Raw genomic sequence first — 20,447 nt, 5'->3', positions numbered from 1 at the left:
TCCAATCTATTATTCTTCGAGGTTGCACACAGACAGGAAAGAGCTACTCTTTTCTCATCCGTAATGTAGTTTCCCAATATCCCCTGGAGAGCTGTTGGGTCCAATGCAGGCACATGTGAGAATGGTAGTCTAGTCTTAGATCTCCACAAGTCACCTTCAGTGCCTGCAGGCGAAAGCATTTGGAGGGAAGCTTTACAGAAGCTCTCACTGAGAGCAACTGGGAGCTGGTCAATGTGTTGAAAACTCACCCAAGGTGATGAATGCTCAGGCAAACCTTCTCCCATACCCTTCTCCTGGAAACTCATGCTATTGAACTCTCTGGACACAAGTACAGCTCAAAGTCTTTGTGATCAGTCTTGACATTATGCTTCCAATGGCATTTTGCCTGGGGGCATAAGCGTGTCCTTCTCTCAAGTCGAGCTTAAAGGACCTTTAATAGCTCGTTTTGTTAAGGTGGTGAAAGACTCCTTAGGAAACAATGGAGAAAACTCTTGTTAATGGTGAAGAGTCCATCCATTATAAAACACCATTCCTCCAAATAGATCAGGAAACGCTGAAACTTCACACTCGTCAGTCTTAATTATTTACCTTTTTGCGTATTTTCCGTTAGGCAGTGTGAACGACATCTCACAGATCCATGGCTAAAAACCAGGGACAATAAAATGTTCGTTGAAATGAGGATTTTTGTTATGAAGTAACATTCACTGCTGTGTTTGATTAGAACACTTCACTGAACAGATAAAATGCTCTGAGTGAAAAGTGGGCAGCGAACTGGATTTTATTTCACCTGTACTCTGTGAAGGTGTCTTAATTGCTTTTTAAAAGGCGTAAAACATGCCAATGTAATCTTAAAAAATGGGGGTTTTTTGCTTGGAATGCGAGCCATTTCTTTAGCTCAAGCACTTACAGTACTACTAGGTATTCTAATAGGAACAAATAAAAGTGAAATTGCTCCTTGCCTCCTACCCCAGTAAATGATTTTGCACAAGACTGTCTCATTTATCACACCCTAACATAATTACTCAGCCGCATTTCTTTCATATACTATTCTCCTCACTCTCAAGAGAAAGAGGAAGTAACATACTTGCTGTGCAGAGACTGCTTTTGGTTACAGCCACAGAACAATTAACGTTACCTCATTAGCTTTTGTGGTTCCTTGAAAGAAAAATCCAGATTTTCCTCTCTCCATCTGCCACTATTATTCAGCACAGATGGTTGGATGAGAAGTAAGTTGCTTTAATTTGAACAAAATCTTCAGGGCAAAAATCCATGACTGCTGAAATGAATGTCCAGGCTATTCTGCTGCTCCCGAACTGCCTAATATGGAAGCCAAAATTAATTTGTACACTGAAAATAAGACTGGGGACTGTGTAATTCACTCTTTTTCTTTTGCTATTTTTTTTCTTTTTTTTTGTTTTTTAGTATTGGCATAATCAAAGCACTACTGTAAAACCCTAGAAGAGACAAGGCATAACTTTTACCACAGACGGCTAGCAGGATGCATTGTTCTTCTATCCCTTAACCTTGAGCTACAGACCTTTGGTAGGTGGAAACAGGGGCGTTCAGAGTATGTAATGGCCTTTGCTGAAAAGCTATGATTATCACCATGTCTATATTTAGGTCAGGTACTACACTGAATCTGGGACCTCTGAGTTTTCTGAACAGCCTGGTCTGCCAGCACCAGAGCTGAAAAGGGAGGTGTAGCATGCGTATGTATCATCTGAAGGAATGGCCAGGCATCAGTCAGTGCCTACTGACCATCCAGGACATGCAGGGTATGGCTGCTCTGCGCTGAGGACGGACTGTAGCATAGGGGGCTTACAGTGCCAGTGCTGATGGACCCTGATGGCAGAAATTACATTTAACAGTCACTAGTCTTAGAAAGCCCTTCAAAATATGCTTCTGTATGAGATATCGGTATTGGTGGTTCTTCAGCACCTTAAACATCTATCAGGTCACTGTAAATGAAACAATGGACCATTACAACACATTTCGCTGCCTGCCTCCACATTTCTTGAACTACACCGAATTCATTCCAAGTAAGGCATAGCAGCACAGTGAGTTAAGAAAACACTCAGCATACACATTCCTGGATAAATTTATTATGAACATTCTCAGTGGTCTCAGAGTAAGGCTTTACATCATTATCCCAATGTTTTCTGTGAAGCATCAAGGAAAATGATAACACTGTACCTCAAACAAGGCATTTCACTACCAGTAAAGTTAGTGCCTCTCACATCTTGGTGTGCAGCCGTGCACGGCTATTTAAAGCAACCCTTGAATGCTCTTCATCCTTCATTCCAAGCAGGTGAGTGCAGCAAATATCTCAGTACCACAAATGTTGCCAGCAGGGTAAAGGCCAACACTCAACTCTTTAGGTGCCAGTTTCTAGTGTGGAGTGGTCTCTTTGGTATGCCCATCTGTCCTCCAGCTTACTGTGCTATACTCCTATAAAATCTACCTGAGGAGAATTTCAGACCTACACTTTTCCTCCAGTAGGTCTTTAACCATGATCAATATTATTTAGAACATGGCTTAGTAAAGCTTATAAGCAATTGCTTAATTTGCTTAAATTGCTTAATAATGATGATACAAGACATGTACCATCTTCTTCTTTAAAGATTTGGGGCTAATTTAAAGATTAGCCAAACGGGCCTAATGAAATAACCTCAGGTAACAGAACAGTTGCTACAAAAAAAAATTTAGACAAAGTACAATGAAAAAGCAAAAAGGGAAAAACACATCTATTTTTGCCCTTTAAAAAGGAATTATATTATTGTGCTTCTGGAATTATATTTAATTTGCAGTATTTTTGAGTAAAGAAAGGTACTTCTCTCATTCTTTGTGAAAGATTAGACTCTCATCTAGCAGAATGTTACTATGGTGACAAGTGCTAGGGGAAATATTCTAAGAGACAGCTAGATAATTTTTAAAAAGTGAACAAAATTTAACCTTGCTAGGAGGAGGCATAACCATAGTAACTTAAATAGATTACTCTTTTCAAGGCTGTAAGGTTGACCTAGTGATTCAAAACTGTTCAGATTCTGAAGCCCCCTTGCCTCTTATCCTCTTTTATTTGCTGGCTGGCTGAAAGGGTAGGATAGAATGATGTGAAAAAACAATCAAATAATAAACACTAGAAAAGCCAGAAGGGTGAAAAGCTTTTTCACCCCTATAGTCTGTTAAGAAGCTCTTAAAGATTGTTATAGCCATACTGGGATCTGTGACATTGTTCTTTGTACCATGCCTAAGAAAAGTGAAATAATTCAAAATCTCCTCTGAGTCTTTCCAAACTGCAAGCTGTCAGGTTATAGACAAACTCCAAACTGTCTGGTTATAGACAGCACCTTTTAACCAGACTTTCATCCAGTCACAGGTCTTAAAATTTCTAATAACTGTAGCAGGAGACTTAGTATCAGTTTCACTGAAGTAGCACAGCTCATGGTTATGATATTTATTTTGTTTACTCAACTAAAATGTTGGATGTGAATAAAGAATCATGATCAGCAGCAGGATCACACTACGTATGACAGAAGATGCAACTGCAATAGTATGTCTGCCTGGAAGGTAACAGGATATCAGCAATTGCTATCAAAATCAGAATTCACTTGGAGATCATTATAATTCAAACAGCTATTTGACTTGACTCTTTAAAAGACCAGAATAAAGTAGCCTGATTTGATTCCCCAGGGAATCTTGTGTTCAGCTGGGAGAGGCTTTAGCTTTGTTAACTGTCAAAGCTTTGGCAAGTGTCTTAACTGGGATAATAAGATTTGTATTCCCAGGGTCAGCAGGCCAATGCACAGAGTGTGTTTTTAAAATAAAAGCATGCTTTATAAAGCAATTAATAAAATTCAGACCCTAAAGTGGCATCTGTTCCATTTATTTCAAGAAAGGCATTGCAGAGTATCTGCAAATTGCCTAATTTCTTGGTTTGAATTCATTTGAAAATGCATCTAAACATAAAATACTCCCCTGAGGACTGCCATCAGGTACAGCAGTTATATCTATATTCTCCTGGGCTCAACTATGTATACAAAACCATAAGATGAATTTCACTCAAACTGAAAACAAAACCTGCTGAATGAGGGTGATAGCCACACGTTCTCACTTTCAGGCAGGTTGGTATTACCAGACAAAGCAAGATCTTGTGCAGTCCTACTTTATAAAAAGAACTCCTAAGTCTATTCTACTATTATTTTCCTTTTCTTTCCTTTCTAGTTATGCTAATACGGTATATAAGCAGAGAAGAAGTGTTGCTGGAGATGCTCTTTTAGAACATAGCCTGACAAGAATCATAATCATATGGACATTAAATTTCTTAATCAGTTATATCTTTTCATCCTGTGTTTGAAACATTAATCTCTGGCTTGTTTCAATAAGAGTTACACTGTAATTTTTTATGCTTTTTGCCTAATCACACAGATCCACTGTAAGACAAAGGCAGCTTTAGGTTATCATGGAACAAGCCTCATCTATTTAACTTGTGCTGTGAGTGCCATATAGCTTGTGTAAATCAAATAAACTACTGGACGTTGTCAGAACTTAGGTTTGTACTGCTGCTCTCACTATTCCAGGCTTGAAAAGAATATTCCAGTCTCAAGGACTCAGTCAACAGCTAAAATAACATTTACAAACCATTACAAATTTGTAATAGAAAGCAAAAAGCAAAATAAATGTGGGGGTTTTTTTTAGTTTAGAAAAGCTCTGTTTAAATTTCCCAATGCAGTTTGATAGAGTGTGATCACTTCCATCAGTAATTTCAGGCTCTGATGTGAATTTATCTGTACTGTAGAGACTGTGAAAGTGAATTAACGACATGCATTTATAACCTGACCTCTGCACCAGAGTTTGTGGAAGGCATTAATATGAAAAGCCTGTGTGTGGGAACTGATCTCTATGCAAGTGCAGATCAGAGAGTATTTTCAGAAGTACCCCACATGTTGCCTGCAGGATGTGTTTTTAAAATAGGTACCTCGCTTGTGTTAAACTCCACATAACAAGGTACCAGAATATCTTCTCACATATTTTCCTAGTTCTTATGGTGACGATATAAGAACTAAGTACAAGGCAGTTCACTCGAACTGATGTTAATGCAAATGTTTACCCTGAACTCACAACTGAATCAGACCCTGGAGGGAGCCTGTGTGCAACTGGAAATTGTTACTGTGTCCAACCAAAATTTCTGTACAATAAATGATGCTAGTAACTCTGCAGCAAAAGTCCATCACTTGCACAATAATTTTGAGTTATTCTCTGAAGTATAACTAGAACTTATATGAATAGTTGTTTTTCAAAGCAATCTTGAACAGTAAAATCCTACTCCAGCAAAAGTATTTTTCAGTTCCTCAAGGCAGTCCTGTTCCCCTACCCTTTGAAGATAACTTCTACTACTCTTTGATACATGCCCACTTTAAGGATTATGATAGTTCAGATGTGTGTGAGCCTGCTCAGAAATTGCAATATTTATCTGCTAGTCATAACAGTTTTGCAGAAAGGTGAAATCAAATACCCAAAGAGTAGAAAGAATTTTGATTGTGTTTTATTGGAGGAGAGATAAATTAAATCCAAAGTAAATAAAGCGCATGGTCTTTCCAGGGTTCATTTGGTTTTTATCAATAATTATTTCTTTTGTAATTGGTGGCTAATCCCTCCTGCGATGTTCATAACTCATTATCAGTAGTTCCGAAACAATTCAGAAAACTCCCTGTAGAGGGATAGGTTTTTCTGCTATTTTTAAAATCTCTCCCTCTGAGTTTGATTGATCAAAGTTGCCTCTCAGTTACGCCCTGTGTTCATAAGAAAGTACAGAACAGCCTCCTGTCATAAAACATAAAAGCATTCAGTGTTTCTCCACCTTGAGGCAACAAACGGTTTATGCTTTTAGAGCAATCTGAAGACCAAGACAGGAGGCGGGAGCTTGCCTCTGTGTAGTTCAAATACTGATTGCACAGCATCTTTCTCATCTTCCAGAGGCAGGAGGGTGGGATACTCTCCAGATGTAGCTGTCAGAGCAGAAGGCTCCTGCCTTTCCCTTTTGTCATCTCAAATGGAGTTATGAGGAGTTAAAGTGAAGGGCATTGGCTTGACATGAAGCGCTATGATTTTCAATCGTTATCTTCAAAGCAGGGAGCATCTCCTCACTTGCTGTTGGTTTTACCTGTCAATTAAGGTAAGACACCCTCACTTTGATGTTTAATGTTGGCCAGCAGTAGATCTTCTTCACTGTGTTACTCACAGTATGAGGAAATGTTTCATTCAAAGCTGCTCAGTGTTTATTAATAGAACAAAGGAAAACAGACCTATGTCTCACTTCTCCACATAAAGTATTACCGTGGCATTGCTGACCTGTACATTGGCTTTTAAGTAGTATCAGTCACTTGACTTTTGGGACAAGGAAATGTCACTGCAACTTAGGAGCCATTGGTTCTTCTGATACTGTTCCCTGACCCCAGGTGGAAATATTGTCACCTTCAGCACCACAAGGAAGATAACCTTTCTGAACTTCTCCAGATACTGAAGCAAAATGGAAGAGCCACTAGTGGTTTATCCTTGTATATTTTCCAGATGGTAATGCTGCTGACTTCACAGTATGGACCAGGTCACATACCATGTGATGTGCTGTTATCCCTTGTGAGCTGCTTGTTGGTCAGCAGTTTCCCTGGCTGGTCACTTAGACACCCATGTGAGAATTTAAGACAGCAATTTAAAGTGAAAATTTCCAGGTACATTAGTAATACCCCTCAGTGGTTGGAACCTTATTTATACTGACTTCTGCAGAATAACTGTATCCAAACATAGAAACCTTTGATGTAAAGCTGATGTTCTCCCTTAAAGACATGTCCCTACATGGAAATAGGAGCTTACACAGGATCTGTAGCACTTCCAAAGGAATGAGCAATGGCTTAACTTATATAGAATTAAACGAGCCTCTGAACTGTCTTCTATTCTCTGCCTTTCCACTAAACACAACCTACAGCCAGTGGAAAAAGTTCTGGGGTACGGCATTTTTGTGTTTAACGGATACCAAAGGCCAGCAGTGCTCAAGCCTTGGAGATACCAAAGCTTCAGCTCTGGCCAGCCCCACAGATGTAGTTGCAAGAACAAGATTCTTCCCATGTTTACTTTCTTCTCCACTCATATGCCAAAGTTAATCAATTCCAGCCTTATAGGGTTAGCTGATTATTAGAAAACAAAAAGCACACGGTAAATATTTAGCTGCCTTTCTTGCTCTGATTACAGCCTTCAGGAGAGCAATTTTCCATTCTTTCCTGCAGCCCATCAAGGAGAGAGAAATGCCCCACGACATTTCTGTACTGAATTCTCCACCACAAGTTGTAACAGCTCTAGAAAAGCTCATACTGGGATTTTTACAGCCTTGGTGTCACTGCAATAACTTTTCTCCAGAAAATTTCAAATTAAAGGAAAGAAATTGATATTTCATGTAGTGGTTGAAATTGATATTTCTTGTAGCGGTCCTTAGGGAGTCAAAACAAAGAGAAGGCACCCCACTGGACTCCTCAGTGTTTTTAGATACTGCACAAGTGTCTTTGCTTCCTCAAGTGCTCTATAATCTAAGCAATGTTTCAAGAAACACTACGAACTATGCTGCTCAAAATTATTGTGAGGAATGAATACCTATTGTATTCCTCAGCAGACTGTCTGTAAAGAAAGATTACACTTGATCTGTACTTGCTCCATTTGTACACCCTCACTGTTTTTCTACAGTTCCTACTCTTGGGAAGCAGCACAATTTCCGATGTATGTAATATTACCTTCTGCATTGTATGAAATGTTACGCTCTACTATTAAAAATACTGTCCAAATCTCTGTTATGTGAAAAGTAGTGGTAGTATTGAAATATTTCAGATGTAGACACAACACCTTAGTTTCCAAAGTGCTACACAGTATCAGGATGAATGAAACAATACAATACCTACAAGATAAGTAAAGCAGGTAAAAACTGCCCCTTGTTAATTTATGGAAGTGGAGACAAAAATTTTTACCTTCTGTAGGGTTAACATAAGTGGTGTCCAGCTGATCCACAGAACCACAACTCTCACTGTTTAATGATAAAAATGTCCTGTGATCTTGGAGAAATCCTGATGCTTCACACACAAATTCTGGGAACCATTGCTCTGTATAAAATCACACAATACTATAAGGTGACCCTGTCCTGAAATTTGGACTATCTTGTCATGCAGACACTTGACTGTCATGTTTGGCAGAAGTGTCTGATTTTTATGTGGAAAGAGTTCAAATAATAGACAAACTATGTCAAACTGCTGTAGCCAGGGCCATAAAACAATAACAGGTTTGGTTTATTCTCTCTATGCTCTGTCAATGATGTGTCCCCTCTTCTGGGACCTCTGCAGAGCAGGAAGTAGATCTTCTAAATGACATTTACTGTGCATTTCTTCATAATGTGAGTGCAAAAGTATAGATATTGCACTAAGTGAAAATTGTACCCAAATCATTAGTAACAGAATTTCTTTATTAACTCTACAACAAATCATAGATGATGATTAAAATTCCATCTTTATCTGCATGTTTGCAGAGCCACTTGTGTTCTAATTCTGGAAGAAATCAATTTCACTGCAAGTAGTTTCGGTGGTGTGTTTTATTTTTCCAATATAATTCTATTTGTGAAAGTTCCAGTAGTGTTGTCATTATCACTTGCACCAGCTAGAAAGTCTCCCCACAGTTGAAAGAAACAAATAGCTGAGAGATTCCCTGGAACTTTCATGTAAACGAATGGACTGGGAGAAGCAGGACAGTCTGAAACTCTCCTCTTGCCACCAAGGCTGCATGTGGGACAGTGAAAATGCTGGGTGGGAATGGAATGGCACAGACAACCTTCAGTTTAGTCAGAAGAAAAGTCTCTTCTAAAGCCAAAACCTATCTCACTAGCATGTCAGATCACTAAGCTTAAAGCAAGCAATCTTTCTGTTGACAAAAGTACAAAAATCCTGCATAAAGCTGAGTCCTGCAGATGAATGTACCCGTTTGTCCATGAACTACAGTCAGTATTTGTCTGACTGTAAGGAGGCAGATAAGTACAAAAAGACTGCCTGTGTCTTGGGCAGCTGGTCTTCTCTTTCCTCTGATTTGTTGTTGGAGTCTTTTAAAATCATGTTTTTGTCTTCTTTACAGAGATCATAAATTGTAGTGAAAACCCTCTCACTGATGTAATATTTTAGGATGGCAACAGCAGGTCTAAGTCAATATCTCCACCTTCAGTCATTTATGCAGTGCCACTCTTCAAGGAAATGAGAATAAATGACAGCAAACCTCTGCGATTCCTCCTCCTGACAAACACAGAAAGCCAGTGCCGAATTCAATATAATTCATCACTTTTTTTGGAGTTCTGGAATCCTCAACGTAAGAAGGATCCAGAGGACGGCTACAAGGATGGTCAGAGGGCTGGAGCACTAGGACAGGCTGAGAGAATTGGGGTTGTTCAGCATGAAGAAGAGAAAACTCTGAGGAGAGACCATAGTGACCTCTCAGTACCTGAAGGGGCTACAAGAAGGCTGGGAAGGGACTTTTTACAAAGGCTTGTAGTGATAGGACTAAAGTCAATGGGTATAAACTGGAGAGGGACAGATTTAGAGTAGACATAAGGAGGAATTTCTTCACTATGAGAGTGATGAGGCACTGGCACAGGTTGCCCAGGGAAGCTGTGGATTCCCCGTCCCTGGAGGTGTTCAAGGCCAGGTTGGATGGGGCCTTGGGCAGCCTGATCTAGTGGGAGGTGTCCCTGCACATCGCGGGGGAGTTGGGACTGTATGATCTTTAAGGTCTCTTTCAACCCAAATTATTCTGATTCTATGATTCTACGATTCTATGATTTTTGCTCAGTTTCTCTCTCAACATGAGCTGTTGCTTTCTTACCGTGGCTTCTACAAAACAAAACCCTTGACCAGTAAACAATGGGAGATCCTTAGCACTGTATCAGCAGCTCCATTCCCAACAGAAGAGGCTGCATGTAGCTAGGAGAGAAATGCAGCCAGCCCAGATGGATGAAACCTCATTTGCAGGCCATGCCAAGACTCACCATCCCCCTGCCTGTCCTCACCTGTCATGGGTGGCAGGACAGCAAGAGAGGTGCAGGTGCCTTGCCCTGGGATTCTCGCCTCAGCTCTTTGGGTGCACACCCCACTCTGCAACATCGCCCATTTCAAAGCCAGGGTAACACTGATGCACCACAACACTTGTAAGCATGTTTAGTAGTCTCGCTTTTCACACCTTTACACTGTTGTTACCATCCTACAGCCCCTTCAGTATTTCTAGTGAGTCTTAGCAAAACAACCCACCACCTCTCACTGGCTATAAAAGCTGCAAAATGGGGAAGGGAAAAGCCTCACCACTAGCCACAGCTGAAGTGCTGATGGCTGCCTTTTGTGCACAGCTCCAAGACCCATCATGTGTTGGGGCTCCCTCAGTCTCCCCAGTGCTAGACCAGGGGAGGCAGTGGCATGTACCAACCCCACCAGGATGCCACATGTGGGGGTCAGAACAACTGTTTTATTTAACAGTGAGAAAACATAAGGAGCTCCAGAGCATAATTCAGGGAAAAAAATGAGCCAATTTTAGCATAACCTCAATCCTACATCACACTACTGAGAAAAAATAAACACCTCCATTCTTATTCCATGAAGACAGCACTGCAGAAGCAGATGCTTCAGCTTGAATGACAGTCTTTGCCCCCCAGCAAATCCCAGGTAAAAGCTCTTTATGGTCAAATGATCCTCAAAACAGGCTGGTTTGGACTGAGCCCCAGAGGGTCTTAGAACAATGTAGAAGATGATCTAATCTATATCCACTGTCTATGTTGACAGAAAACCTTTTTATGGAGAGTTAAAGCGAGGTGCACGTGTTGCTCCTAACAACTTTACCAGCATCCCACACACAGAGACGTCCTTCCCTGCAGCAGAACATCAGTAAAGAGCCGCTATTCTGCTGAGATGGAGAAACTCCAGCTGATGAAACCATTACCCGGTGTTGGCATTGGCCCTGGTTATCTGAAATGGGAGAGGAGCTCAGCATCTTATTTTCTTGAGTTTCTGGGGAGAAGAAACGAACAAAAATTACATCAGACAGAACAAAGCTCTCCCTGAAATCTCCCAGCTATCAAATTTGACAGGACACCTAAGAAAAGGAAGAAGAGCAATCAGGAATCAGGAATCCCTGGAGCAGAGTTATAAAATCTCTGGAAAGTATGCGCTCTTGGACTGAACAGCTCCTGCCTCCCACACCAGGTATAAAAGGGGGAAAACTGCCAAGACCTGTATGTGCTGGAAATTGACAGTGGAAGATTCAAACTTTACTTCGTGGTGATGGGTAAGAATGTTTCTGAATGTCTTAGAGCTGCTAGTTTTTAAACAGGCTGTTCAGACAGCATGCACCTGACATTTCCATGCAGAGTCTCGGGCTTTGCAGCTATTTGATCCTCCCTCATGTGTTCTCATGCAACACGTTTTCCCTCACAATGCATGTATGAATAAAATATGAAAGTGTGAACCCCATCTTTACACTGGATTTATTTGCTTAATGCAGATAATTTGGCACGTTTGCAGTATTTCACCTGAAAGAACAACCCAGGAGGAAGGAAACAGGAGCCACAGAGTAATAATACTTTGCATTTCCATAAACCACTGTGCCAATGGCCTTCAAAGTGTATGTGAATCAGATTCAGAGATTTGTTGCTATGCATTCATTCTTCTGCCAACCGGTATTATTCTGTTATCAATATTCCACAGGCATCTGCCCCTGGCTTTTTTTATGTGTGTGCCTGTATTGAACATCACCACTCCCTTCCCTGGGTATGGCTGTAGTCAAACATAATTATGCAAAGAAAACATGTCATCTTGCAGAGAAGCAGTCTCTGAAAAATGAAATCTCTATACTTGCCTCTTAGCAGTAGGAAGATCACAATGCTTTCTTGTTTGATTCTTCTCACGCTTTTCCCCTGCTAATGGAATTTCCTTGACTTCAAAGCAGACACAATTTACATGGGAATGAGTTCCTTGTGAAGCCCCATGAGTGTGAACAGCTCTCAGGCAGTCACACACATACTGGTCCAGCAGAACAATAATCACTCCAGGACTGAGTATTTCCACTCCTGCTGTAGCTCATAACCTATTGAAGAGTTGTTAACAGTAATGAGTATATGCGAATCCTTCATTTTTCAGTATCTGGCATAGCATCAGCACCAGTGGAGTTAACCAGCCAGGCCCACTCACAGGAAAAGGTATTCTGCTGTTGTATTTTAAACTTGGCCTCAATGTCCCTTAGTGAGCTGAAGGGATGAAAACATGATAGTAGTCTGACTTAATCATCACTGATATTCATTGTGGTTTCCAGGTTGAGAACTGTGAATCTGGCTAATGATTATTATGTGCTTGTTAAAAAACAAAACAAAACAAAACAAAACTAAACAAAACTAAACTAAACAAAGAAAGCATGTAATGGAAGGAAGGAAGGACTAGAAGTTCCTCCAAGTACCAGCTGAATAAAAATTGTGCACAATTTTCTTTTCATTTACAATGTTGAAAGGAATTGCTCTGCTGAAGAAGACAACTCTTTCCAAGGGAAATCATTTATCACTTTATCTCAGGTCTGTGAATAAACTGGCCCTTTAAGGAGGTGGATTGGAAAAGTTCGTTTGTTATTGCTTTCATGTGCTGTGTTTTCTACACTGGGAGTAGGAACGTGTCAAATTTTAGAGTGAGAAAGTGGGACATAAATACCAAGCCAAATCTTTATCAGATAAATTATTCTACAACTGAGTGAAGGCCTGTACCTCAATATTTGTTTGTTCTTTCAAAAATCCTCTAGCTATAGGTGCTGATTTAAATGAGGCACTGGAATTTGAGAAAACAATCAAGACCAAGCTTGATAGCTGAAAGATTCACAACAACACCATTCATGTACAAAGCAGCAAGACAACAACACAGCAACTGTAGGAAAAGGACAACAAAGGGCATCAGAGACTGATTGCCAGGCTTCAGGCTGCTAGTGTGGCCGGATGAGCTTGCAGACGGATTTCCAGACCTCACATCGTCACATACAGAGAAGCTACCTCCTGTTTTGTTTTGCAGTGAAACATCAGGTAAGTGCATGCATAGATTTCCCAGCACAGCTGACGTACTTGCAAGCTCACACTCTGCTTACACTGCAGTGACTTGTTCCCACTCCAAGAGCTACATCTGAGTGTGAACTGTAAAAGAAAGAAGGCTGTTTGCTGACCACGTGAGCAGCATACCAACATTTTCGTGTCTTTGTGAACTGTAAGCAATTGTTTGAGGGGAGAAGACAGTTGGGAAGTTGCTCACAGGCATGACATGACAGAAATGAGCTAGCCAGGACTTGATGCATCCTTCACCCAGCCTCTGCAAGACTGCTGGCAGGCCCCACTGTCTCACTACCCTCCAAAGCTGGTGTAAGGGAAAACATTTCCCCGAAGATTTTGGGATAGCACTGTCCAGCCATCACCCCTTTGTGACCCTCCAGCCTGTGAGATGCACTTGCTCTCCTTGAGAGAGCTGTGTGTTTCTCTGACACCTTAGCTGGCAACAATGTGGGAATATGAAGAACTGATGTATTTGTTCTGGCTAAAAAGCAGCAGGGAAAATGCACAATGGTTGGTGGGGGACTGCCAGTACTGTACTAGCTCCAGTGTCTTCTGCTGGTATTTCCAAACTGGATTAAGCTAAATGGTAGCAGATCCTCAAATTAAAGTCTATGCATACTGTAGCATATGTAAAAATAATACATGCATTAAACAGTTGGCAGATTATATGACATAGTAGAGAAGAACCACGGGATCAACGCAAGTGAAGAAATGTCTATTAGGCTTTTCAATTCCCATTTTCACCTTTTGCACAGTGCACTCATTTAGCCAAACTCATAAACCAGACATATTAAGCAATAGATTTTGTCAGACTTTCCCACTACCTTAAATTATCTAGGTCTGATAAATCCTAATTTCTCCATTTTCTCACAATGTGTCATGGTGAGGAAAGGAAGAATATTGACTCCCAACTACAATAGCCTTCTCAGCTTTTAAATGTCTCTTCTACACTAAGAGGTTAGAATTCAGCTTTTTAACATTGCTATAAAAACAATGTTCAGAACCACAGTACAGCAAAGCCTCAGCTCTGTGCAGTTTCATAGTGCATTGGTTATTTTCTTTTTACACTGAGGACAGCAGAAACCCCAGGAAATCTGTGCCATACCTCTAAAGAACCTGCAGAAGGCAATTGAGAAAAGTAAGTCCGTGTCGGCAGGCTAAAATTTTCTGTATAATAGTCTGTGCCTCCACTAAAAGAAATAAAAATACAGTTCAGGAAAGCTGGTATATCCCAAATATAAACTAGAATTACTTTTTTTTGCTTTAGTGTGCATGCATCTGGCTCTTCTATTTTTCCTCCAAAGAGGAAAAAAGTTTTGTATATAAGACAAAAAGTAAGGGTGATGTTCTTGTTTGTTTGCTCTCTAAGGCTAATAATAATTTATGATCCATGACAGAAATGACTGGACTATGAACTACAAAGGATCAAGAAGTGTTTGAGTTTTGGTGACACTTCTGCTTATTTTGACGGTTTTCAATGTTTAGGAAACTACATGTGACCTGCTCCGCAGGGCAACAGTGTATGCTAGGAAGGGGTGGACCAGTTACTTGACTGCTGAGAGTTTAGCTTGGTGTTGGAGTGGTCCAAGTGGTTTGAGCTGCACTAACCTAACATTTAAATTGATTCAATACATCAAGAGAGGAACAATTTGCATGGAAAAAAAAAAAAAGCAAAATGGGCACATTTTCAGACTCAAACATTTACCTTCACTTCAGCCTCTGTTCATTCATCGCTACAGCAATGCTATTGTGAAGCGTGCAGATAGTGTGAGCAGCCATCTGCTGCTGACAGTGCTGCTCCTGCCGTCAATCGACTCACCTTTGCCTGTTTTCCTCCTTGCTCTGCTACCTCCAGCTCCCTTCTCCTGCCCCGTGCAGTCAGAGGTGAAAGAATTCCGTCTCTCCATCGGCACCTCACCTGACAGTTGGATTTGCAGTCGTTCTGAAGTGGGCACTGTGTAAATCAGAGAGTTAAAAATAAAAAGAGGGCTGGTTTGTTTTCCTCAGTAGTCTATCATACCTGTCAAAAATTAAGTGGCTTGTTCTTAGGCTAATGTTTGCCAACTTTTGTTCCTCTAACAGGCAGGTAACCACTGAAACTCATGTTTGCTCTCTTAGCCTACCTACTACAATGAATCTAGCAGCCTGTGATAAAGTTATTATGTATTTTAGAGCAGGTATAAGTTGGGAGATGCAGGAAGTAAAGGACAAGCTGAATGCTAGAATTCATGGCTTCCTTTGTTTAAGTCTTGGTACTGAAAAGCTACCCGTGTAAATACAATACTTAAAAGCATGTTAAAATGTGAGCAGCTATTCAGGACCAGCTGATACTGTATTATCACTGAATAACAGCACGCTATCAGGAAATAGTAATGGGGTGACAGGTGGCAAAAGCCATTATGGGCTTCGGTATTATTAGTTTGCATTGAACAACTTCATCCTTAACCTTAAAGAAATACATTATTTCACTCTAAGATAGAAAACCCCCTCAGAGGCGATTGGCACATTTTACTTGTACTACAGTCCTTTTGACTTTTATGTCCCCTTTCTCCTCTGGCATATCTTTAGACGTGCCTATTGATAGGGATGTGGTAGTGTGTAAAGAAGGGGAAGAAGCAATGAGGATCTAACACTCTCAGACTGTGTAATTTTGCTGTCCAATTCAGTGTGTTACCACTTAGCCAAATTTTGATATGACATTTATCCTCTGGCCCCTTTGCAGCCTGCTCTGCTTAACTCACTGGAGATTTTGAAGACCAGAACTGGTCTCTCCCTCTTTCATTACTGCTGCCACTATCTGAATGCTAACTTGCAATTACCACAAGTAGGAGGACCAGGAGAGCCTAGGCGTACAGAGTTAAATCAATCCAAAGGTTATTTGTATCACATAAATTTTTTTCTGCCATTTGCTATATACAACAAGAAGAGGCTTTCAGATGAGGTAATGTACATGGAAGGCATTGATAATATATTATGACAGGTATAGTAAATTAACTTGGTGACTACTATAAACATTGTGAGAATATAGATTTTATTGCAATTTCATCTGTGGAAAGATGGCAAAAATATCTCTTTTCTCAGTAATTTAAGAGACTCTAGTTGCTTCCAAAATACTTTGAAGAAAACTTCTGCTTCTTAGACAAGGAAGGCTCCACTTGACTGGCCAGACTCCAGCAGAGTGTTAGCAATTTAAACCAGCTGAAACTGTGGCCTGTAATACTGTGTTTACACCCTCAGCCCTGGAGAACATTTAAACAGGACAGATCCAAGTTTCTACAGCCAGTGGAAAGACTAACATTAATCTCAGAGCAAAACCGAATCATTAGCCAAACTGACTTGATTCATTTTAGATGAAACAGAGGCATATATGAAAACAAGTCAGATTTTCAGTCTTGAAAGCACAGATTTCAGAAACTGAATTGATTGGCAAGGCCAGTAGGCCAAAGTGTTGCAAGGCACTTCAGCTGAAGGAGAAAATTTCAATAAAATCTGCAAGAAGTTCTCTGGACTTCACTTGACAAGGAAAGCAGGAAAACTTGCAGAAAGGGGCTACAGACTGATGTGGATGGGGAACTGCCTCAGAAAGCCTAGCACAGCATTCATTTAGAAAAGAGGAAAGAGCTAATCAGCAAAGAAAACTTCATTTTGGAGGCCAGGAAGCACAGGGCTAGGGTAAACACTGCCAAGAGTCAAACCAAGTTAGAAGTTTGCAGAGGAAATTAAACGTTAATAATAAAAGGAAATTGTAAAAAGTTATTTAGCTATTGAAACACAAAGGTTTTAAAGGAGAAAAGAAGCAGTGTTTTTATACCAAGAGGATTAGAGCTGGCGTAGGTGTGCAAAAACATTAAATGAAACTCAGCTTTGGTTTTTCTGTAACAACATTAAAATCTGCAGAAAAGGAGAACAGATAGGGGATGAGTGTCAGGAAATCGAAAACACCTCCTCAGAGAAGAAGCAAAGCTCTGAAAGCTGGACGTGCTCAGCCAGTGGGGAGCAGATATCTCACTGCAGGATGCTCAGAGACCTGGCAGACAATGCAAGTAATTTTATCTAGCTGTGAAGGAGAGGGATCCACATGACTCGAGAATAGGAAACATAGCAACAATAATTAAGGAAGTAAACTTCATTCTAGAGGCATATTAGCTTGATTGCAATAGTATGCAAGAGTACACGGTGAATTTTAAAGGAAAGGAATAATTAATGATATGATGATTAATGACAAATCAAAGAAAGAACAGCCTAAGCCTGCCAGCTAGATGGTACCAGGTCTGCGTAACACCTTTCCTTGCAAGAGAGCTGATTGATTACTTTAATCACAAAGGCAGGTGACTGCAGCCGAGCAAAGCTGTCTGACCATCAGATAAATAAATAATAATGATACAGCAAACTGTGTATTGAAATGGAAGGGAAAAATAAAGACAAGAACACAAGCTGTAGAAAGTACAAGAAAGTACAAAAATGTCTTTAAAGAGAAATGGCGGTCATTTGTGCTGAAGGACAACTTGTAGCATTTCGCAGGGAAACTGGGATCTTTCCAACTGTTTCCATCAAGGACTATGGTTGAAAAAGTAGGTGTGTGTTAAAGAAATTTGTTTGCTGGCCATTTGCAAGAGACAACTTGGCACAGAAACACATCTGAACATGATACAGGTAGATACCATGCAAGTCTGGGATAGTGGTAGTGTTAAATTTAACACTTGTTTCAAAATCATGCCTTTAGCATACAACAGGAGGATTTCTGCAGTAATCTGGGGATTCACCCAGGGAATTCACTACTACATTTCTGCAGGAGTCTGGGAAAGTGACAGAGAAGGAGAAAGAACAGGGAGTTTTATTCACTGACAGGAGTTACTATGAGTCAACAGAGTGATATGGCTGTACAAAATAAAATGACATCCTTGACTTTTTTAGGGAAAGCAATTCCAGTAGATGTAGGAAACATTCACAGCCTTGCACAACATGCTAATCATAGTTAATTGTAATATCAAGAACACGACAAGTAACCCACATTCAGGAGAGGGAAATTAATGTGGAAGAGGTAAGATTAAAAACCCTACTCTGTGTCAAAAGACTGGGAGACTTCGACTTAGCAAATCAAGGGCTCTAGTATTCTTGAAATACTGAGCTCTTGGTTAGGTAGAGCATACGGCCCAATATGTACGTTGTGTTCAAAAACCAGGTGTCCGTGCACATGTGTCTTCCTGGTGATCAGCCCTCATCTTCTAGTCCTAGTTTCCTGAGAAATGCCTGGGGTGGTACCAGTCTGAGGGAAGATATATACCTGATGGTGTCCATCTCCGGTAAGGCATCTCCTGTTTTCTGTCCAGTTTGGACTTCCTCACCTATTACACGTGGGAAGGGATGAAGAGACACCCTTAAGATAAAAGAATGCAGTAATCAGAGAGGTTGCTTTGAAATCTGTAATCATATTTGAGTTTGGGTATCTAAAACAGCTTGTCTTACAGAGAGTTGAAGGCAGGAGACATGAAACCTACACTAAAGCCTATATCCGAGGGTATGCTTTCTTATTCTAAGAAACTGAGGTAAGGAGACTTTCAGGGAGTTTTTAATGTAGTTCCTTAATATCTAAAAACCTGTCCAGGCAATTGGTGAGGTGGGCTGAGTAGCCTTCTTAGCCTGGAAAACTCAAGCACCTATTTTTCTACATTTCATAAGAAAAGGTCTTAACCTATAAGCTGTAGATGAATCTGGGATATGGAGATAGCCTACATTTCAAGTTAAAGCCATGCCACTGAGCATTTGAAAACTGAGTACTTGTGAGGCTACTGGGGGAGGAAGCAAGAGGGAATGCAGCTTATCAAGAGAGAAATAAGCAGTTTACCCTTTCCTGTACACAGGAATGCAATCTTGTGTAATCTTTGTTATAAACAGATAATAACTCCTTAGAAGACCAAAAAGAGAAATACACGTCCTTGTGCATAAGATCTCATGGTGAAATGAGGTTTGGATCACATCCCTAAAAAGACTAACATAAAAAGAAACACAGCTAGTGAATCCCAGACACACATGGGTATTGAAATGGGTGATTAACTGGCCAGCTTATCTGTCCACCATCTGCATTTGGGCAGAATTCGTCTTACCTGATCAACATGGGGCATCAAGTGGAAGCTGGTTCTCCAGGTGCCCCCATGATCAGTGAAGGGAGACAGATGGTTCAGCACTGCTACCTGGTGTGCTCATCCCACACCAAAGCAGATTACCCTGCTGTCTTCACAGGTATCTCTGCTGGTTACAGGCAGAGCTGGACCATCATCTTCAATAATATACCCTGTGTCTGAGAGCTAACACTGGATAGGACAAATCCTATCATGCAGACCTTCACACACAAAGGTCCAAGTCACAGGGACTTGGACTCCTCCAGGGTTCAGATGCTTTTGACAGCTGTACCTGGCAAAAGATAGGATGGAGAATGAAGATCAGTTTGCCTGTGAGAGACTTCAGGCCAAACAGCTGTGGATCAAAGAGTTTAACAGATCCATTGGCAAAGATGATAAATTTTTGCTTGTTCAGCAAACCTAATCTCTTCAGTTAACTTAGAAAATTTATAAGCTCTCCTGGCACTGTTGGTGGAGCTTGTAACCTTTGTGATCAGATGAAGCCAGTGGAACATATGTGTTCTGACTGCCAAGTAGTTCAGATGTTCCTTTTCCTCATTCTTCCTTTAAAACAGCAGAAAAATAAGTAGTGAACAACTACCCTTAAGATTAAAAATTAGAGCACTCAGATCTCAGTAAATCTCCCAAATCAGAGATCTCACTGCAGAAATAATTCTGTCCCACTTATCTTTTTGCTTTCCTTGGGAAGTGTTTGTCATCAACATGTAGCAACACCACAGAGATTATTGTTCTTCAGCTGGCAACACTCACATGAGAAATATCTTTCCTGTTTCAGGGCTTGATTTCTCAACCTGATTTTTTTATTAATTTTAATGCTTCACTTTTCATTATCCTCCCATTGGGAAATGACTTGAGAAAATAATTAGGAATGTCAGTTTGATGCAGGAGTTCCTTTACCACACGCCTACTCATTTTCTTATTTGCATTTCTGTAACAGGGCTCTATATGTGTAGATAAACAAAGAAAGAGTCCTGCAGGTCTGGGAATAAATAAAGAAGCAGGTAAGCCAAGCTGACTCCTTATTGCCAAATGATTCTGGGCTTATTAGATAGATCAGTGGTTTCGAAGGAGCTGAAGTATGTTAACAATGAAAACGCTAATAGGGAACTTTATGGGGTGGTTATGCCCAGTTTGCATCCAGAGGCCAGTTTCAGCTGCCTAAAGGTGTGCCA

The 20,447-nt window shown here is 40.5% G+C and overlaps 1 long non-coding RNA gene across 1 annotated transcript; it reads right to left on the bottom strand.

Moving 5' to 3' along the window:
• Positions 1 to 11,926: 11,926 nt before the first annotated feature.
• LOC128850550 (uncharacterized) lies at positions 11,927 to 19,481 on the bottom strand. Its single transcript, XR_008447986.1, has 4 exons — positions 19,240 to 19,481; positions 18,420 to 18,512; positions 14,955 to 15,089; positions 11,927 to 12,141 (listed from the first exon to the last, which is right to left on the bottom strand). It is a non-coding gene; the product is annotated as an uncharacterized LOC128850550 (long non-coding RNA).
• Positions 19,482 to 20,447: the final 966 nt, after the last annotated feature.

This window comes from Cuculus canorus, chromosome Z (genome assembly GCF_017976375.1).
Source record: "Cuculus canorus isolate bCucCan1 chromosome Z, bCucCan1.pri, whole genome shotgun sequence".
NCBI lineage: Eukaryota > Metazoa > Chordata > Aves > Cuculiformes > Cuculidae > Cuculus > Cuculus canorus.
This window is presented reverse-complemented; position numbering and strand designations above follow the sequence as displayed.